Below are 23,475 nucleotides of genomic sequence, written 5' to 3'. Positions count from 1 at the left end.
GTGTTTTTTCCTATACTGTACAGACTACTTAAAAAAATAGTACAGAGTTAGAGATACTAAACACTGATACTAGGCAATATTTGGATATTTATAGTGCAGTGTTAGAGATTTGATTTGTTCTTTTGAATTTCGCGCAATGCTACACGAGGGCTATCTGGGCTAGATGTTCCTAATTTAGCAGTGTAACACTAGAGGGAATGCAGCTAGTCATCACCACCCACTGCCAACTCATGGGCTACTCGAATAGTAGGATTGACTGTCACATTATAACGCCCCCACGGCTGAAAAGGCGAATATGTTTGACGTGACAGGGATTCCTCAACCCTCGGATTACGAGTCGAATGCCTTAACTACTTGGTCATGCCAGGCTCGCAGTGTTATAGATTGACATGTATAATAAATTCACTAATATACGACAATATCTAGACATTTATGGTAGAGAGTTACAGATTGACATGTATAATAAATTCACTAATATCCGACAATATCTAGACATTTATGGTAAAGAGTTACAGATTGACATGTATAATAAATTCACTAATATCCGACAATATCTAGACATTTATGGTAGAGAGTTACAGATTGACATGTATAATAAATTCACTAATATCCGACAATATCTAGACATTTATGGTAGACAGTTAGATGAGTTACAGATTGACATGTATAATAAATTCACTAATATCAGCCAATATCCGGACACTTATGCTAGATAGTTAGAGACTGACACGTATAATAAATTCACTGATGCTCGCCAATATTCGGATATTTATGGCAATCATTTCAAACACAGCAAATAAAATTTCCCATTTCTCTTAGCAACTAATAAATTCTGTAAACCTTAGTATTAAAGTAAAAGGAAATGAAACGAGAATAATGCCTGTTACAACATGTGCTAAAAAGTAAAATCAAAATAACTTGTGAAATGCAACTGTATTAATATAATAGAAATTGTTTCAACAGAAGTTCCATACGAAATTATGTGAACAGGTCTTTAGAAAATATATTTTGTTAATTAATAAATATACGTTGCAGACGAAGGTTGAGCTATACGTATAGTTTAACATGTATTTTCTACCTACATATTTATTTCTTTATAATTTTTACAGAAATCTGGTATGAAGTCTGTTGTTTTTTTAGTTTTATTCAACACTTAATTTGGAGAATAACAAGAAAGTTTATGAAACCAGCAAATAAAAATATATACGGGCTGTTCAAGTTTTTTAAATAGAATTTAACTTGTTTCGTGTTTGTGTATTTCAGAGCTATTTATAAGCGGTAATTCATAAATCAATTGGCATGCAAATCATTCAGATATAGATAGGTACAAGAAAATAATCATTTATTTTGTGGTTGTTTTTTTAACACAAAGCTACACTGTGGATTATATGTGCTCTGTCAGCCACTAGAAATCGAACTGTGGATTTTAATTTTAAAGTCTGTAAAGTTTGTACTAACCAACTGGGAGACAGGAAAATAATGATTGGTGGGTTGCTGGTCTACTCTGTGACAAAATCGCGAAGGTCATTCAAAATCGTCTACATCAAAAAGTTTATTTACATGCTCTATATAACCAAAATGTCAATGCAAAATACGTAGACAATAACGAATGCAACATTTTGAACCGAAGCTATCAAAACTTATTTCAATAACTAACAATTTTAAGCATAAATAGACCTATTTATGGTGTATAGTTGTGTCACAGAGAATCAGAATCTAACAATAGCAAGTGTTATCCTACAAACCAAGATTTGAGTGCAAAGTCCGGGTTTTATATAATCTTTGGATGGTTCAAATAGTCAAACATTGTTAATAGAAAGTATCGTACATGAAGTATTGTACTATAGCAGAATGCCACCAAAAGTAACAAGACGTCAACAGACAAAAGATAGATGAGATTATATAATTTTTTATTATAAAATGGGTACATTACAAGCGAGTGCAAGTCTGTCACTAACAAGCGACAACAGAAATTTCAAAATAAAGCAGTTGGAGATACCTACGAAGATGGTGTTGGCAAGAAACACGAAAAGAGTAACCGTGACCACGGATGATACTACCAAATGATACAGAATGAAGACAACTCATCAGATTCGCCACAAGAAAGAAGTGCTATCACCATGATTAAACATTGCACAACTGATGGTAAGTTCGAGCTAGTAAATGAGGCAATAATGCCAATGGAGATTGGAGCATGAAACAAACATCGAGAGGTGCCAATAAACCACAATATGTCAGTAGATGAAGGCTATGTTGGGGACAGGAAAGTGAAAACGCTATGAGACACTGAGTGCATCAGTGAGAATCAGTCTAGTATCTGATGACCATTTGATGGACGAGGTACATCTGTATTTACTGATTCATAGAACAATGAGAAAAACGTTTTCCGTAGCAAAGATAAAGTTGGACACCACATACACATGAGAGACCTTGAGGCCACGTATATAAAAGCATCAGTCTGTGACTTGGCGATTAGCATTATGCTAGGCAGTAGAAGTTTGGAGGAACCAGAGAGAAAAAAAAACTGATCAGCCATCTTCAATCACCCAAGTAGCTCAAGAAGAGTAAGCGTAACATCTAGCCCCTGCAATTCGCGAAAGGTGACATCCTGAATGCTGGTCTTCAAGAACGGTAGGAATTATAGAAACTTTATGACAGTACCCAAGAGAAAGTAGAGCAGAAGACAATGAAGAAAGGGACTAACAGAATAGAATAGCAGAAGGCAATGCTATACTGGCCAGATCTGTTATACTGGGACAGATAAACAGTTCATAGCACCAACAGAATATCAGCCTCAATAGCTGAAGTTGGCTTACTAGTCGATAGTGAGAGAACACTTAAGAGAAAAAAAAATAGCAGACAGAATCACCAACAAATTTCATTGGTTGGGATTCATCAGATATGTGACCATATTCTGCAGGTCATTCAACATTTGACAAAGAACTTTACCTAGAGGGAAGGTAGCGAAAGTGCTACTGGGAAAGATGCCTCTCAAAGAAAAGTAATTCAGCAGAATAGCTGTGGACTTAATTGGACCATTAATACTTGTAACCACCACGATAACTAGTACGTGCTGAAAGTAGTCGACTATATAACACGTTACCAAAAAGACTTAATGTTGTCAAAGATAGAGATGAAGAGACTAGCAGAAGTCCCCCCAGTTGTGTTCTGTAGTTAAGCTTTCCAAAAATCTTGAGCGACATAGGGACCAAAGTTACCTCAGAAATGATGCAAGAGGTGTGTAGATTTATCAGCTATAAGCAGATTTTTACCATCCTGTATAACCACAGATGTAACGGACATCATGGGAAAGTCAAGGGAGTTTTAAAAAGAATATTGAAGATGATGTGGCAGGAGAGAACACGTGACTTCGACAGGTACCTGTAGGCAGTATTATTTGCTTACCACGAAGTCTTACAAGCAAGTACACAATTTCAACCTCTGAGTTACTGTATAGAAGAAAAATATGAGGTTCAATGTAGATATTGAAAGAACTGCAAACAAGAAAAGAAGAGTCAGAAATCAGGAACACATACCAATACATGTTAAATAACAAAAACCGACAGGAGCAGGCCTATCAACTCGCTCGAGAAAGTTTGTATGCAGCTCAAGGCAGTCAGAAGCATTTAATGTTTCAAGATCAGAGAAAAAGATCTACTATCCACAGAGAACAACAAATTAACCTGCAGTGGAAAGAGCCTTTTAAAATGCAGAAAGTAATCATCAAAGTAAATTACAAGGTGAAATTTGGTGGCAAGACCAAGATCTGACGTGCTCATCTGTTGACAGGTCGCTTTGAGAGGGAATAAGACGGGTGTAGCTATTGAGGAACAGATGAAAATTACAAATGTGTCTGTCGTAGACACAGAGTTAGATAATGGTGACTTTGTCATAGAAGATGAAGGACTGTTAGACATAAAACCAGTGGACTAAGATGACCAGTGGACTAAGATGAGACATACAAAGGCATCAATATCAGTGAAGAACTAAATTGTAAGCAGAATAAAGAGACACACAATCTACTGGACCAGTATGCAGACAATGACCAGAGGCCCAGTCAAGGTAAAGCCCTACCAGATGAGTGGTGCAATAAGAAACCTGATCAAGCAAGAAGTCAAAGTAATGTTAGAAGCTGGAATAATTAAGCCTTTGAATTCAACATACTGTTCACCCTGTAATTATGAAGAAGACGGATGGACTAAACCACTTCTGCAAAAGTTTCTGGAAACTAAGCCCTGAGAAAAGTTCGAGTCTGAACCAACATATAGGCTATAATTGCAAAACTAGACAGGATCAAGTTCTTTACCCATATCGACTTCAGTAAAGGTTATTGGTAGATCCAGATGGAGACAGAGTCTAAAGAGAAAACAGCCTTTGCGACTCCAGATGTACGCTACCTATTCAAGAAGTTGCCATTTGAAAGAGCAAACTCAGTAATGACATGGAACTGCATGATGAAGAAAATGTTGCACAAAATCACCAACATTAAGCATTACGTGATTGACATTCTTACCCACACAGTCAAATGGGAAGAGCAAATGAAAAAATACAGAAGGCTGTTAAGGCGAATGAGGACAACATGCCTGACCATCAGACCATCTACATCCTACATCGGTTATTGTGAGCTGGACTTTATTGGACATAAGGTGGATGACCAACAGATAGCAATGGAGAATGAGAAGCTATCTTGCATACAAATGCATCAGCTCTGATGGCGAAGTAGCAGATCAGATCCTTCTTGGGGCCAGTGAAATACTTTAGGAAGTTCATCCCAAACTATGCTGAAAGTATTGCACCACTGACTGACCTGACCTAAAAGGCAAACCCCAAAAGTTAAAGTGTAAACAGCTATTGTAGATAGCATTCCAGAAATTAAAAAACATGTTAGAAAATTTGTTAATCCTTAGAATTCCAGACTTTAACAAACTGTTCATCATTCAGGTCAATTCAGATATTGGAATTCTAACATTTTTCCATGATGTACATCAGTAAAAAGCTCCTGAGTAGTGAGAAGACGTACTCTGTGATTAAATAGGTGTTTGACCATCAAATGTGCCATTTACAAATGTTAGAACTACGTCTAATGGAAGGAGTTTATCATCCAGATGGACTATGAGACTCTTGCATACATTCAAAGGTGCGAGAATCATGAGAGCGGCATTGCGTCTCTAGAACTACAGCTTCTGTTATGAGGCCATCAAATGTTGGTGTAAACTAGACTTTGTGCATGAACTGAAAACAGTGTTTGTATAAAGTATAAAAAATATTTTCCTTGAAGAGGGGATTATCGCTAGATATTCACGACTGCATCTTTTTCCGTTTAATTTGAGTGTTATGATTTCCAAAATTAACGTAGTGCAAGTTTTAAATTTAGTTATTTTTAGGAGCAATAGTTTTTGCAGATTTATTTATGTAATTGTTTACAAATCATATATTTTGTGGTTTAATAGTTATGAACTGGTGATCATTATATTATTGTGTCATGTCAGTTTAAGCTTCTAATTTTTTCTTGTTTTTTTTAATTGAGTATTATTGCATCATAGTATCTAGTAGTGTATGAAACATTCTGGACTTCTATTCGGGTTTAAAAAACGCGTCAACAGTTTAGTTTGATAGCAAGATATAGACTGTGTAATTGTTAGTTTTGCCATGTATATAATATAGCAACAATTTATGAGTAAACTTATCATAGATTTATTTGCAATAACAGAGTAGATAAGAATAATTTGTCTTCTCAGTTGTGTTCTAAAGTAATTGAACCAGTCTGTGTGGACTTTGATGAAAATGAGACAATTATTTAAAATTCTGAATATAACTGTGATAACCAACTGTGTAATGAACATATGTATATATATATATATATATATATGTTTAACTTATTTTATTTTATTTGAATTTCTCGCAAAACCACACAACGACCATCACTTTATAACACCCCCAGAGCTGAAAGGGCGAGAGTGATTGATGTGACGGGGATTTGAATTCGCGACCTTCAGATTACGAGGAGAGCATTGACTTCTGGACTTCTTTTAATACATTCAAACAAGTGTTCTGTGTGCTCTTTGTTTGTTGTTGAAATTTATCTCCAACAGTTCAAAGACACCTACTGTAAATAATCTCGATCATACAAAAACTAGCAGGATTTGTTTTGAATTTCGCGCAAAGCTACTCTAGAGCTATCTGCGTTAACCGTCCCTAATTTAGCAGTGTAAGACTAGAGGGAAGGCAACTAGTCATCACCACCCACCGCCAACTTTTGGGCTAATCTTTTACCAACGAATAGTGAGATTGACTATCACATTATAACCCCTCCTACGACTGGGAGGGCGAGCATGATTGGTGCGACCTGGATTCGAACCCGCGACCCTCGGATTACGAGTCGAACGCCTTAACACGCTTGGCCATGCCGGGCCAAACTAACAGGAAGCTACAAATTTGTTTTAATGTAAACTACTAATTTCATTTTAATAATCTACTAAAGAAAGATACACTGATCCCAATATAATGGTCTTCAACGTCTTGGGCCTGGCATGATCAAGTGGTTAGTGCACGCAACTTGAAACCTGTAGGTCACAGTTTCGAATACGTATTCCACCAAACATGTACACACTTTCAGCCGTGATGGTCAATCAATTATTCATTGATAAAAGAGCAGCCCGAGAGTTAGCGGTGGGTGGGTATTGGTCATTAGCTGCCTTCCTTCTAGTTTTTCACTGCAAAATTAGGTATAACTAGCACAGATAGCCCTCGTGTAGCCTTGTGCAAAATTCAAAAAAGTAAATTCAAACCAATCAATGACTGGATGTAAGTGATAAAGATTTTATATACACAAGTAGATGTGCATTCTACCTGTTGTTAACCAATACTGTACTGCTAGGTTATACAGTATTAAAGAGAAAAAACTATTACAGCTAACATAAGGCGCATGCCTTCTATTTCTAGAAATTTTGTGTTATATAAGATTTTTTCTTTCTTTTTATTGAGTTATTGAAGATGCTACCAATACACTATCTTTTGTGAAATAGTTTAGGGCCATTTGAGCAGTATAAGTACACATTTATTTATCGTTTTTATGCGCATAAACATTTGTTTTATTCCTATTATATCTGTATATTCACTTTACGAGTTAAAGTAAAACAATATTTAGCTTACATTTTCCAACAATTCAAAGTACTGACGTATTATTACAGCAGGATAAATAGAAAAGTTTCTTTTTGCTATTATATACTAAACTAGATTTCTAGGAAGGCTAGTCATTATTCGTTGGGGCCAACAGTAAGCCGAGCTAGTCATAGAGATGAAGATCTATAAAATGCTTTGTACATTACTTATCGGGTTGGTTTTATAGGAATACTAGTAATGTTCATTGTGGCCAACAGTAAGCTGAGCTGTTCAAAGAGATGAGGATCTGGCCAACAATAAGCTGGGCTAGTCATAGAAATGAGGATTTATAAAATGCTTTGTACATTACATATCGGGTTGGTTTTATAGGAATACTAGTAATGTTTATTGTATCAAACAACTGGGCTAGTCATAGAGATGAGGATCTACAAAATTCTTGGTACATCTACAGTCTACTGTAAAATTAAGTTTTTATCCTAAAATGGGAAAAAAGATAGAATTTGAAAACAGTTTAAATTTCAAAAGTGTTTGGTTTAATGTATTTTTGTAGGATGTTTTATGACTAATTGGACGATTAAGAATTATTCGTCAGAAATAATGCGAAGTCGTGTCAGTTTTTAAAAGTGAATTAATTCATGTTTTCAATAACGTTCTACATCGTCATCTGAAAAAAAACTTCCTTAAAAGATAAACATTAACCTTTCTTTAGCCTAATTCACGTATTAACATCTGCTATGGCATCTGTGAATTGGTTACATGTTAAAAATCAAACATTGGTCAAGCATTTCCAAAAATTCTGCAAGTTCACTTAAGATCTTTTCTTTCCTCCATATTTTGCTTCTGAAACTTGCTTTGGAGACTTTCTTCTGATGTTTAGATAACGCAGCTACCAATACTTGATGGTTTTATATTTCTTCTTTAATTTTGTCATAAAAATATTTCTGCCATTATTTGATGTCTTATGGTTGTTTAATTTTGTTATTATCTTCCCTCGTGTACAGCTACAATAGCTTCATTAATCTTGTCTTCAATCAGAATTTTTCTTGATTTCTTTTCTTTTAATATTTAGGATTTTCTTATTTATCTTTTTAATTTGTTGTCTCATTTTTCTTGATCTTGGCCTGGCATGGCCAAGCGCGTAAGGCGTGCGACTAATTCAAGGGTCGCGAGTTCGCGCCCGCGTCACGCTGCTCTCAGCCGTGGGGTGTATAATGTGACGGTCAATCCCACTATTCGTTGGTAAAAGAGTCCCAAGAGTTGGCGGTGGGTGGTGATGACTAGCTGCCTTCCCTCTAGTCTTACACTGCTAAATTAGGGACGGCTAGCGCAGATAGCCCTCGAGTAGCTTTGTGCGAAATTCAAAAACAAACAAAACAAAATTCTTGATCTTCTTTTAATAACCTGTTTCTTTCTTATTTTTATTTTTTCCAATGTTTATTCAGCAAGTTTACGATTTCACTTTGTGCTCATTTGTTATCGTGAAAATTAGTAGTCAAGTTCTATCGTTGGGTATGCTCTTTTAGATTGTTCATTGAAGAGAATGTGAAATGTAGTCCACTTGTGAATAGCGAATTAATTTATTTCTTCAGCAACATTTTATATAATCAATATACGATTACTAGTAGACCTAAATTCACAAACGACATTTCGACAGAAATTCCGAAACTAATAAACCAGATTTTTGTTTCTTTGTACGAAGTTAAACACAAAGCTGTGATCTGCCTACCACAGGTATCGAAACTCCGTTTCTGGAGTTATAAGTCCGCAAAACATACCGCTGGGGGCCTAAGTAGTCGTTTGGTAACAAACATATTGGCTAACTGATCGACAGTTAGATCACCAAATAATTTACTAACTCGATAATTAAATCACAGACAAGGTCACGCTTTATAGCAGAAACGAGTTAGTTTACTATAAACTAATAAATTTTCTATAGCTGGTATTTTTATTGTACAATTTCACGACATTCGAGAAACCACAGCCCTACACTATCATAACACTTCTAGAACTTACATAATTACTGAAACGTAGCTTCAGGTAATATCAAGGTAAGTTTAGTTTTTCCAATGTTTCTCAGGACGTATCAGTAAAGCACATGATAAAACTATAAAGCCTCAAACATCATCTACTTGTTTACTTTTTTATTTAGGTACAACACTGATTTTTGTAAGAGATTAAATCTTTTCATTAGACTTTGCAGAATTATTAAAATGGAAGAAAATTTCATATCTTCCTTTTTTGTTGGCATAGCCAGGTGGTTAAAGCACTCAATTCGTAATCCGAGGGTCGCGGGTCCGAATCCACGTCACACCAAAGATTCTCGCTCTTTCAGCTGTGGGGCGTTATAATGTTACCATCAATTCCATTATTCGTTGGAAAAAGAGTTGACGGTAGGTGGTGATGACTAACTGTCTTTCTTCTAGTCTTACACTGCAAATAGGGACAGCTAGCGCAGAGAACCCTCGTGTAGCTTTGCGCAAAATTCAAAACAAACCAAACCTTTTTTATTTGATATCAAGAAATTCGTTTACAATGAAAGATAGAGAGTAAACTTTACTAAATAGGCACATGTATGTTCGTTTACAATGAAAGATAGAGAGTAAACTTTACTAAATAGGCACATGTATGTTCGTTTACAATGAAAGATAGGGAGTAAACTTTACTAAATAGGCACATGTATGTTCGTTTACAATGAAAGATAGAGAGTAAACTTTACTAAATAGGCACATGTATGTTCGTTTACAATGAAAGATAGGGAGTAAACTTTACTAAATAGGCACATGTATGTTCGTTTACAATGAAGATAGGGAGTAAACTTTACTAAATAGGCACATGTATGTTCGTTTACAATGAAAGATAGAGAGTAAACTTTACTAAATAGGCACATGTATGTTCGTTTACAATGAAAGATATGGAGTAAACTTTACTAAATAGGCACATGTATGTTCGTGTACAATGAAAGATAGGGAGTAAACTTTACTAAATAGGCACATGTATGTTCGTTTACAATGAAAGATAGGGAGTAAACATTACTAAATAGGCACATGTATGTTTCTAAATAAATTATTTTCCAGAAAAACCTTCATAGAGTATAAGTCTTTAAAACCATTACTTAAGAAAGACTACGTGAGATTAGACCGTATAAAATAGGTATAATTATGCAGATGAAATTATGTTTTTGTAAGATTATAAGTCTTATAGATAATCTAGACTGGTTATTCCAACATAATAGTTCGAGATACTGTTGGACCTATTAAATTAATCCATGTCAGAAGAGCTGTTTGACAAACTCTTTTGTAAAAAAGTAAAAACAAATTAAAACACAATAATACATTTCTTTGTTTGAGAATAGATATACATTGTGCTAGCTACCATATTCATCACATAAACCTAACCTGAATCATATCGTTGTCCCATCGAGGGACGAAGAACATGGCAGCTTTGTATTGTTGATTTCAGTCTGACAATGACATATTGTTAGAGGTTTTGTAAACAGCAATTAGAATGAATTTCTGCTCAATAGACTGAAATATTACACTAAGCAAAATTGAAAAGTTACTTCATGCAACCAAGCACCAACAGAGACAAATGTTTTGTTACAATTATACCTGTTTCAATCATTTCAAGGTCAAAAAATAAGTGAAATTGAATAACAACAAAACCAAACGAAGAGCATTGTGTGTGAGGCTAAAACGACAGTGCAATATGTATATATAGAAAAATTAAATCCCCATATTAAAAAAAATAATTAAAATACAATATCAATGTTTGCGTCATTAAAATTTCACTTAAAAACACTTTACCGTACAATGTTTTGACGCCCTCTACGTCGTCTTGGTGAAATGTAACATTACTTCGAAATTTAAATAAGTGCTTTTAAGTGGAAGCCATTGATAGCTTTAATAAACTTTACGTTTTCAATTATTTATCTAATTTTAAACATTAAACAAGGGTTGAGCATTCATCTGGATATGGAGTCACAGATGTAGCATCGCTTTTGATCTGAATAACAACTGCCGTTTAGTTAAGCATGCGCTGTCACAGGTTCTTACAGGTGGCTAGTGCAATTTGTCTCCATTATTATTCCGTACGTTAGGTTAATTTGGTGACAACAAAGAGACTATTGCTTAACCTTTAAAATACATCCTCCTAAAAGGCCCCAAACATACCTTACGTGACCAAATACCTGAGTTAATGGACGTCGATGTTGTTAATTTAAAACGAAGCATGCTAGATGAGTTTTCTTCAAAGGTATTTATTCTACTAGAACTGTCTGCTGACCCGTTGTAGGCAGAGAATATATAGCCCATTGTGTAGCTTTGTACTTAATTCAGTTAAAAAAACCCACAAAGAAACATCCAATCCTACTATATAAACCCACGTTCATCATTCCACAAAAGTTTCTTTCAATCGTCGAAACGCTACTGCTGAAAGACTTTGTAAAAAAGGTTTGTTCAATCATTTAATTTTTCGACAAGGTTAATAATTCAGTTAATACTAATTGCACTTTGTCTTTAAAATCATTTGATCAAATGGTGTCATCCACCCAGAGAGAACATGCTAGTTCTCCAATTTGTGCATGTACAAAAAGAGTTTAAACATTCGGTTATTGAAGTGAGAGCGTTTCAACTTGTACCGATTGTCTACTAATCCTATCAGCGTTTCAGTGGCAAGCTTGAAGTGTATAGCGCTAAAATTTGCGGTTCGATACCCACGGTAACCATATCAAATAAATTAGTCCATTTTTCTCATAAATAAAACTAAAACACATAAATACCCATAATAAACAGGATATTGTTATGAGAAACAACAGGATATTTAAATTTCGACTGGAAAATGTTATGCTTTATTCTGTCTACACTTGGTTTTAATAAGTCCTAATGATGTACTGAGGTTACATCTGTTGAGTAAAATAAGTCCTAATGATGTACTGAGGTCACATCTGCTGAGTAAAATAAGTCCTAATGATGTACTGAAGTTACATCTGTTGAGTGGAATAAGTCATAATAATATACTGAGGTCACATCTGCTGAGTGAAATAAGTCCTAATGATGTACTAAGGTTACATCTGTTGAGTGAAACAAGTCATAATGATGTACTGAGGGTACATCTGTTGAGTGAAATAAGTCCTAATGGTATTTTTAGTCTTCATGTGGTAAGTGAAACAAGTCATTTCAAATCACAGCTGAAAGATCATTTGTTTTGTGTTTGTTTTAGAGCAAAACCACACTGGGTTATCTGCTGTGTAAACAGTTGGGAATCAAACTCCTTGTTTTAGAGTTTTAAGTCCGTAAACTTACTGCTATTTCACCTAGGTATGCAAGAAAAGCAGCTAAACGGTTTGTTCAATAATACACATCCATTATTCATTATTTTTAAATATAAAAAGTATAATTTTACGTGTGGTGTAAGAGTTACATAAACTACATAACTGCACTCGTGTCAGTAACTTTTAGTTCTGACCTATGTACATAGCTTCCTTTGTCAAATGTTAAAATAATTGTTTATATTAAGTAACCAGAGCATGTTTTGTTGTAAGTACATAAAAACTTGGAATTCACACGCGAGTCGAAACCACAAGACTACTGATTCAACACAACAGTAAGACTCATGTAGAACGCTGTTACCGATGTCTTATTTAGTACTAAAAGAACACGATATCGTGTGTAGCAATTAGCGAAAACAAAAACAGTAAGCAGAATGAACTGTCAGAAGATTTATATCAAAGAAACTAGTTTCGACACATTCGTACGCCCTCTTTAGTCTCACTTTGTCTTCTAGCAGGGAAAAGCTCGTAGTTGAAGAGAGCTCAAGAAACTAGTTCTTCTGACATCAGATTTCAGACATCTCATTCCACTTACTGCGCTATTTAACACTGATGTCTTGTTTCTCTTCATTATGGAGAACTGACTTTCATTGTAACGACACCTTATTATATTCTCTATCAGAGGAATCGCTGACATACAGGGTTCGGTTCGTGTTTTAATTCTATTTGACAGCTCTACAACTGGTGTGTTGAAAAATTAGAATAGAAAGTCGTGATCTGTATCATACTGAAACGCCGAAAATTTCCTCGCCTATGCTGAAATACACAGTAGGTGTGAGAATTGTTCTCAAATAACTGCTGAAATACACAGTAGGTGTGAGAATTGTTCTCAAATAACTGCTGAAATATACAGTAGGTGTGAGAATTGTTCTCAAATAACTGCTGAAATATATAGTAGGTGTGAGAATTGTTCCCAAATAACTGCTGAAATATACAGTAGGTGTGAGAATTGTTCCCAAATAACTGCTGAAATATACAGTAGGTGTGAGAATTGTTCCCAAATAACTGCTGAAATATACAGTAGGTGTGAGAATTGTTCCCAAATAACTGCTGAAATATACAGTAGGTGTGAGAATTGTTCCCAAATAACTGCTGAAATATACAGTAGGTGTGAGAATTGTTCCCAAATAACTGCTGAAATACACAGTAGGTGTGAGAATTGTTCTCAAATAACTGCTGAAATACACAGTAGGTGTGAGAATTGTTCCCAAATAACTGCTGAAATACACAGTAGGTGTGAGACTTGTTCCCAAATAACTGCTGAAATACACAGTAGGTGTGAGAATTGTTCTCAAATAACTGCTGAAATACACAGTAGGTGTGAGAATTGTTCCCAAATAACTGCTGAAATACACAGTAGGTGTGAGAATTGTTCTCAAATAACTGCTGAAATACACAGTAGGTGTGAGAATTGTTCTCAAATAACTGCTGAAATACACAGTAGGTGTGAGAATTGTTCCCAAATAACTGCTGAAATACACAGTAGGTGTGAGAATTGTTCTCAAATAACTGTTGAAATACACAGTAGGTGTGAGAATTGTTCTCAAATAACTGCTGAAATATATAGTAGGTGTGAGAATTGTTCCCAAATAACTGCTGAAATATACAGTAGGTGTGAGAATTGTTCTCAAATAACTGCTGAAATATACAGTAGATGTGAGAATTGTTCTCAAATAACTGCTGAAATATACAGTAGGTGTGAGAATTGTTCCCAAATAACTGCTGAAATATACAGTAGGTGTGAGAATTGTTCCCAAATAACTGCTGAAATATACGTAATGAAAGTTATTGTTGAATATTTTTTGGTTGTTTTTTTTTTAAGATGTTATTTTCCAACTTCTGGTTTAACTCTCTTACATATTAATAGAGAAATCGACTGTAGTTGGACGTTGGATTGTTGTTCGCGTTGTGTAAAGCTACACAATGAGCTAACTGCTCTCTATCCATCACAGTAATCGAAGCCTGAATTTTTGCGTTGTAGTCCATAAAAGTGCCCCTGACACACTCCCCAGATGGAACAGCGGTAATATTATGATCTTACAACGCTAAAATCTGGGGTTGGATTCACCGAGATGGACACAATAGATATCTATACCGTGATTCTGCTCTAAAAACAAAGAAACAAATACCGATGACCCGCAAATGGGCAAAACATAGAGTGCTTCACCTCTCAAATATGTGAACAAAGAAAAGTCATCTCTCTGCCATACACCTACATCATGCAAGCTACCAATTGAACTTGATGAGCGAAAGAGTCCATTAGCTTAGTTTACAATTAGTAATTGCTAGGAAAGGCCTATAGACCTCAACATTTTTGAATAACTTAATCGTTTTCAACTTTTTATTATTCTTTTAGTTTATCTTATCAAAACATATTTTCAACCCCTAAGCTTTAATTTTGGCTGCAAAAATGCTTGGCAAAACAATCACGTACCTTGAGCTTTTGTTCGAAGTAAAGATAAGATATTCGGTGCACTCGAACGTAATTTGTTTTGGTAACAAGTGCAATCCGAGTACAAACGAACGAATCTGGCACATACCCCTCATTGGTTTACGTAAAAAAGTTTTTAACCTTAGTGTATATCATATGGCACTTGAACTTTACCTCTCTCTTGCTTCTTGTTGCACGTGGTTCACGAAATAGCAGAACGAACATGACACAGGTGATAAAACTGCAGATTACAAATAATCACCTTAATCTGTAAACACAATAGAGAAGATATACCAAGTCTCACGTGCTAAGCGTGTCTCACATTCGACCTTATCCTCACAGTTTCACGTACAAGTTTTAAAACATCACTTAAATCAGGTACGTTGAAGTCAGTAGTGGCCGTTTATTCTAAAGTTCCTGGATCTATTCGTGACAACTGCTGTCTCAAAAGGTACCAATTTGCCCTGTTTTATTTTCAGATGTACATTCACAAACACACACACACACGCATCCCTTCGATAGAGAACTATACACACATATTAATCAACATTTCCTGAACAGAACTATACACACATTTTAATCAACATTTCCTGAACAGAACTATACACACATTTTAAACAACATTTCCTGAACAGAACTATACACACATTTTAAACAACATTTCCTGAACAGAACTATACACACATTTTAATCAACATTACCTGAACAGAACTATACACACATTTTAAACAACATTTCCTGAACAGAACTATACACACATTTTAATCAACATTTCCTGAACAGAACTATACACACATTTTAATCAACATTTCCTGAACAGAACTATACACACATTTTAATCAACATTTCCTGAACAGAACTATACACACATTTTAAACAACATTTCCTGAACAGAACTATACACACATTTTAATCCACATTTCCTGAACAGAACTATACACACATTTTAATCAACATTTCCTGAACAGAACTATACACACATTTTAATCAACATTTCCTGAACAGAACTATACACACATTTTAAACAACATTTCCTGAACAGAACTATACACACATTTTAATCCACATTTCCTGAACAGAACTATACACACATTTTAATCAACATTTCCTGAACAGAACTATACACACATTTTAAAACAACATTTCACACATTTTAATCTTACCTGAACAGAACTATACACACATTTTAATCAACATTTCCTGAACAGAACTATACACACATTTTAATCAACATTTCCTGAACAGAACTATACACACATTTTAATCAACATTACCTGAACAGAACTATACACACATTTTAAACAACATTTCCTGAACAGAACTATACACACATTTTAATCAACATTTCCTGAACAGAACTATACACACATTTTAATCAACATTTCCTGAACAGAACTATACACACATTTTAATTCCTGAACAGAACTATTCAACATTTCCTGAACAGAACTATACACATTTTAAACAACATTTCCTGAACAGAACTATACACACATTTTAAACAACATTTCCTGAACAGAACTATACACACATTTTAAAGAACCATTTTCCTGACCAGAACTTGTTATTTCCACACGCATCCCTTTGAACAGAACTACACACATTTTAAACAACATTTCCTGACCCTTGTTATCCACACGCATCCTTCGATACAGACTATACACACATTTTAATCAACATTTCCTGACCATTTTAAACTTTCCTGAACAGAACTGTTATCAACATTTCCTGACCCTTGTTATCCACACGCATCCCTTCGATACAGAACACGCATTTCCTGACCTTCGATACAGCATCCCTTCGAACTATACACACATTTTAAACAACATTTCCTGAACAGAACTATACACACACTTTTAAACAACATTTCCTGAACAGAACTATACACACATTTTAATCCACATTTCCTGAACAGAACTATACACACATTTTAATCAACATTTCCTGAACAGAACTATACACACATTTTAATCCACATTTCCTGAACAGAACTTTACACACATTTTAAACAACATTTCCTGACCCTTGTTATCCACACGCATCCCTTTGATACAGAACTATACACACATTTTAATCAACATTTCCTGACCCTTGTTATCACTGATAGCTGATTTGCCACGCGATTACGTCAAAACGGCGGTATTACTGGTTGTTGTTTTAACAAATAAGCACAAAGCTACACAATGGGCTATCTGTGCTCTGCCCACCACGGGTATTGAAACCCGGTTTTTAGCGTTGTAAGTCCGCAGACATATCACTAGGGGCGGTATTATTGGAAATGGATGTTTCAGTTGACAATCCTTTTGGTTTTTGGTTGTTTGGATGTTTGCGCAAATCTGAACAAGGTCTGCACTAGACGTCCCTAATTTAGCAGTGAAAGACTAGAGGGAAGGTAGCAAGCCAACACCACCCACTGCAAATTCTTGGGCTACTCTTTTTTCAACGAATAGAAGGATTGACTGCCACATGATAACGCCTCCACGACTGATAGGGCGAGCATGTTTTTTATGACGGGGAAAAGCTCTTATTAACACTACCAGAAATATGAAGCCCTTTATTTTTCATCCGTAATCCTATTGTCAACATGTCTAAACAAAATATTCTGTTCAGAATTATATACGGAAAAATATGCTAGTCATGGTCTGTTTTTCATTTATCAAATTCTAAAATTCACATATATATTTCTATTAATCAAAATCTGCCTATATCCTCACTTTACGACACTACCTTCACCCCAGTATTTTTTTTTAATACACACGCGAAACTGTAATAATTATAACTAACGTCTATAATAAGTTCTATTTATTATTAGGCCCTCTAGCGGTAAGTTTGTTGATTTATAATACTGAAATCAGGGTTTGATATGCTATGATGAAGAGAGCTTTTTTATATGCAAAAACGGCTCGTTTGGGCTGAGAAAATATTTTACATAGAAGAGCGAACAACGTTTCGACCTTCTTCGGTCATCGTCAGGTTCACAAATTCAAAAAAAAAAATTACCCCTAAAAAAATTATTAAACGCATACTTTGTAGAGATAATCAGGTTCGCTTTTATAATTTATTTTAATCTACGAAAAATTAAAATGATTGGTCGATATGTAGTTATGAAATGTACTTATTGGTTAAACACAGACCATTATTTTCCAAAGAATTCGACACTGAAATGAGAGTGAATAAAGCCAAATAACTTTCAGTGAACCTGACGATGACCGAAGAAGGTCGAAACGTTGTTCGCTCTTCTATGTAAAATATTTTCTCAACCCAAACGAGCCGTTTTTGCATATAAATTTCTCAACAAGTGGGTTTCTCGACATCACTGAAGAGAGCTTTATTCCTAAAGCAAACGGTATGAATATCTAAGACCATAGGCGACAGGAAATCAAGTGGCTAGGTAAAGCACAACATGTATCTTTTCGCCCAACAATACGCGTTTTAGTTCATTTTTATCCCCTAATTCCATAAGAAATCTAACCAGTAATTTGTGGTTATGTCCATAAGAACATTTAGCTACGTTTACACTCAGGGGTAGAACTCTATACACCCACCAATGTTTGGCTTATGTCACTATAAACGAACTTCTCTACCAAATATCCTGAGCCTGACAACACAAACGAATGCTTTGATAATTTTTGAAAGGTTTTCGTACCTGTTTCGATATAAATTATTTCACTTTATATATTTGCTGAGTTCTGAATTTCAGAGAAAGCGCGACATTTTTGTTGTCCTTATGATATTTAATATCACACATTAAATACACTAAATCAGAAGATATAGCTCTAGACTTGTAGTTCGAAGGTTGCGGATTCCAAAATTACTGGTGAAACGTTAAGTCCTTGAGGAAGACACCTTACCCAGCTGGTATATGGGTAATTAACCTGTAATGGACTAGCATCCCGTTTTGTCACCACTCTCATTCGCTTGTACCATTAGATCGGAAGTTTAGCACGGGCTCATGTGTGCTATTTCAACATGAGATGGGTTTAACTTGATACATAGAACTACTAAGGATATTATTATTTTAAAACTCATAAACAACATAGTAGAATGCAATACTTGTTATAAATACTGTATTCAGATGTATATATTTACTTGGTTCATTTCTGACTCGTTCAGTGATCCCCTGTATCAAGTCTTCCCTCGTATACTTTAAAACACTTTCTTCCTGGTCTTGTTTCTTAATACTGGTACTAATCCCTTATCTCAAATTTTCCATTTCTCTTACTGTTTAAATTATTGCTGAAATTATTTGGCGTTGTTTGTTTGTTTGCGAATAGCTGTTCCTAATTTTGAATTGAAAGACAGTCCGTCAGTAGCACCCTTTCTTGCCCCTTGTGTTACTCTTGTTTCAACGAATAATAAATTGTTAATGTTACTCGTATAGTCCATCCTAGTTTCAAAGAAAAAAACACGAATCAAAACCACTGGATTCAAATTCCAACCTTCTTAACCCGTAGTCCAAGCCCGCGCCTCACCGAGCGTTAAATATAAAACATATGAGATACACTTTATAACCTTTGTTTAAGCATCGGTAAGTGTAATTTTAACCGTAAATGAGTTCGAATTTCATTCAACAAACATGAACGGATATTTCTCTTTAAAATCTTCTCGTTTTAAACTAGTAATGAAATATTGGAACGTGTATTTTTTATTTTATTATGTGCTTCAAAATAAATCTAGCAGAGAGAACATATATAAGAGTCAAACGTCTGTATCTCCTGCATCGTAGAAAAACATCTTATAAAAACGCTTATTTTTCAAGAGTACAATACACGAAAATTGTTAGTTTTTTTTTGGAATTACTAAAAGTTCGTATCGATATTAACATTGACCAGTTACTTTTCAAATGTGTTGAATGGACAGTCTCAGAAAAAAAAAATCTTTCTTTTTCTTAAACTGCTTGAAAAAAAACCCATTTCGAAGATAGATGCATGAGAGAAAAAACCCATAAAGAGACGAACATGTTTCACCATATATATATATATATATTTGTGTGGTTCGATTTACAAATGTACATTTTTATTTTCATGTCGGTATTATATATAGGAATGATTTTACTACACCTTTTCCAATAAGTTGATCTAATTTGAATATCTCTCCTTTGGAACGTTTTGTAGAAACGACAACTGTCCGAAAAGCGCTAACACCGATAATGGGTCCGGCATGGCCAGGTGGTTAAGGCACTCGACTCGTAATCCGAGGGTCGCGGGTTCTAATCCCCTTCACACCAAACATGCTCGCCCTTTCAGCCGTGGAAGCGTTATACAATGACAGTCAATTCCACTGTTCGTTGGTAAAAGAGTACCCCAAGAGTTGACGGTGGGTGATGATGATTAGCTACCTTCTCTCTAGTCTTACGCTGCTGAATTAGGGACGGCTAGCGCAGATAGCCCTCGTGTAGCTTTGCGTGAAATTCAAACCAAACCATCGGTAATGATCATTTCTTGCGATCGGATAACAAAAGGAATGACAAAATACGGTTATAAACGGCCCACTAGACAATCATATTGCATACACACTATGTTTCGAGTCATTCGGTTGGCTGTACAAATTTTCATTGATCACTACCTTTAGGAAATTTACCACTTAGTTGTTTCAAACGGTATACGCTAGTTATCTAGAACATAAACTTACCTGTTTCGATATAAATTATTTCACTTATATTAATTATTTTGCCTATTTTTACTTTATTTATCGGCTTTGTATTCTCAAGACGGCTGGTATGGGTATTAAAACTTTAATTAAACTACAGAACAAAATTCTAACTTTCTTAGGTCATCTTCAGGTTAACAAAGAGTCTGCAACTGAACGTTGCCGGGAACGTCTTCGGAATGAGAGTGTAGACGTTCGGTTGTTAATTAATATAGGAAAAAAAGATGTTCCCTTATGTTGATTTAATTTTGGTTTGAGTTGTATAAGTAGGGCGTCTTTGATTTTGCGTTTATTTATACTTGTTTCCCTACTTAGTATCTGGGTGTTTTACACAAGAACCGATACACAATTCAAAAAAGAAATCCACATAAATAATCACCCATACTGGATTATACATTCCCTGGGACTCAGCACATGAAACAAAACAAAAATTCAACATACTAACAAACCAAATAAACACAGCCACAAAACTATGTTCACCAGATACAAATAACAATGAAATCCAAAAATAAAATACTTCATAACCATCAACAAGTTTCCTCCAAAAACCGTTGAAAACATATACACACACCTAGATCAACAACACAACCAACAATAATAAATTCAAAAAACAACAAACTACAAAACTTTACACTGCTGCATACCATATATTCCTGATATCAGCGAAAACAATAACTTACATTTGGAAAAAAACATTATAACAAAATACAACATTCCGTAAACAACAAATTTATTCAAAAAACAGGCACAAAACTAAAGTCCGTATTATGTAAAAACTTCACTGACAAACACAACACCAACATAATTTATAAAATACAATGAAACAACTGCCATTGGAGAAAAAAGCAGAAAAATAAAAACCATATTCAAAGAACAAAAAAAACCTTCAACGTTTTTGAACACTGCAAAACACAACAAAACCGCAGAAAACACAATACTAAGTAGGGAAACAAATATAAACCAAACCAAAATCAAAGAAGCTCTACATATTCAACAACTAAAACCAACATTTAATTAACATAAAGGAACACCTTTATATCTATACTAATTAATAACCTAACACCCAACTGTAACGCCTCCTACAATCCCGTTTACAGTCTCGTCCCTAGAGACTCGTGTCTGGCACGTCAGTTGCAAACTCTCTAACCTGAAGATGACCTAAGAAAGTCAAAACGCTGTTCTGTACTTTATTTTAATTAAAGTTTTTCTACCAGTCGTCTTGAGAATACATTTCTACTTCAAGTGGGTTTCTAGTAATCGCTTTTTACTTAACTATTAAAGTGATATTCCGGAATAACAAGCGGTTCTCGACAATCACAATAATGAACATGTGCATTATACAGACAAAGTAGGCCATAAAGTTACTGATGATATAAAATTACCTCAAATATTTTGAGATACCCAGTTAACAACAGTCCTGTTAACAATCTGATAAGCAGCGATTTAGCACAATTTTCAAGACATACTCATGGAAAGGTACTCTCGTGCTGCCATCTGGTAGCAATTAAGTTTAGTTGAAAGTTGAATTATATGAATGATTCATTATATTGTCATCATAAAAGATAATTTTTCACTCTTACGAATTTAAACTAATTTAAGTTTGCACTAACATAAAGATCATATATAAACATCATAAGACTTGCTTAGTGTCTAATGATGCTAATATATTTTATTGTTTTATATACATCACTCTAATTAAACCACATTTCACGATTTGTAAGAATAAAACATACAAAAATACTTACTGCGCTCTTCGTCAAAAGCACTTTACGATAATACGTAAGAAACACACGAATATACTTTAACCAGTTTTACAAAAAATTATATTCAATGTACATGATACACTTGTATTCACCACAGCATCTTCATAAACATTCTCCAAAATTATATGCGTGTGTCAAAACAAGAATTTATAAAGTATACTATTTTGTGTTTAGATTTTGATATTCGGGTGTTACTTTATATCAGTTTGTTTGTTTGTTTTTGAATTTCGCGCAAAGCTACACGAGGGCTATCTGCGCTAGCTGTCCCTAATTTTGCAGTGTAAGACTAGAGGGAAGGCAGCCAGTCATCACCACCCACCGCCAACTCTTGGGCTACTCTTTTACCAACGAATAGTGGGATTGACTGTAACATTATAACGCCCCAACGGCTAAAAGAGTGAGCATGTTTAGGATCGACGGAGATGCGAACTCGCGACCCGAGTTCAGATTACGAGTCGCACGCCTTAACCCACCTGGCCATATCGGGAAAGAAAAAAAAATGTTTTAACCATTTCAACTGAATGCGCCAATCACTTTTAATATGCTAATACCAGAGCATACATGCTGAAATAAGTTATCCAGATAGAATAGTTCGATTACTTTCTGCTCATTACGATTTTAGTGACGGGGCCGTGAGGTGAGGGTGACGTGAAACCTTGTAAGTATGGTTGAGTGTTGGTATAACAAGCCTAAAGTAGAGTTAGTGTGGGATTACCTAGCCTGCAGCTAAGTACATATTTTTTTCACAAAAGTAAAAATATCGATTAAACTTTAAACTTAAATACTTCCTGAATTAAACTATTTTCTGTTATATCATCAACTTTTTAAAATTTTAAAACAAATCTCTTTAACAAACCCAAAATAAATAAACAAATAGTTGTCCAGTTTTCTTTGATATACATTTGATTTTATACTTTCAGTACATAAATTAACAATTTTAGGTTACACTTTTACTACTAAGTTCGAACATAGTGTTACCAAAACGCACTGGCTCTTCTATATACTAGAAGTTGTTAATTTGACCGATTCTCACCAGTAATTATTCCTTGAACACACCACAAATTAATTTCGTGAATGATTTTAACCTTGATTGGCTCAAAGAGAAACTTGCTGACATTTAACCGGATCGACAGCGCTTTTCTGTATCTTTGTTGATCACATTTGATTTTGCAAAATTTATTTAA

The sequence above is a fragment of the Tachypleus tridentatus genome, chromosome 4 (assembly GCF_004210375.1).
Source record: "Tachypleus tridentatus isolate NWPU-2018 chromosome 4, ASM421037v1, whole genome shotgun sequence".
NCBI lineage: Eukaryota > Metazoa > Arthropoda > Merostomata > Xiphosura > Limulidae > Tachypleus > Tachypleus tridentatus.
Note: the sequence above shows the minus strand (reverse complement) of the source record.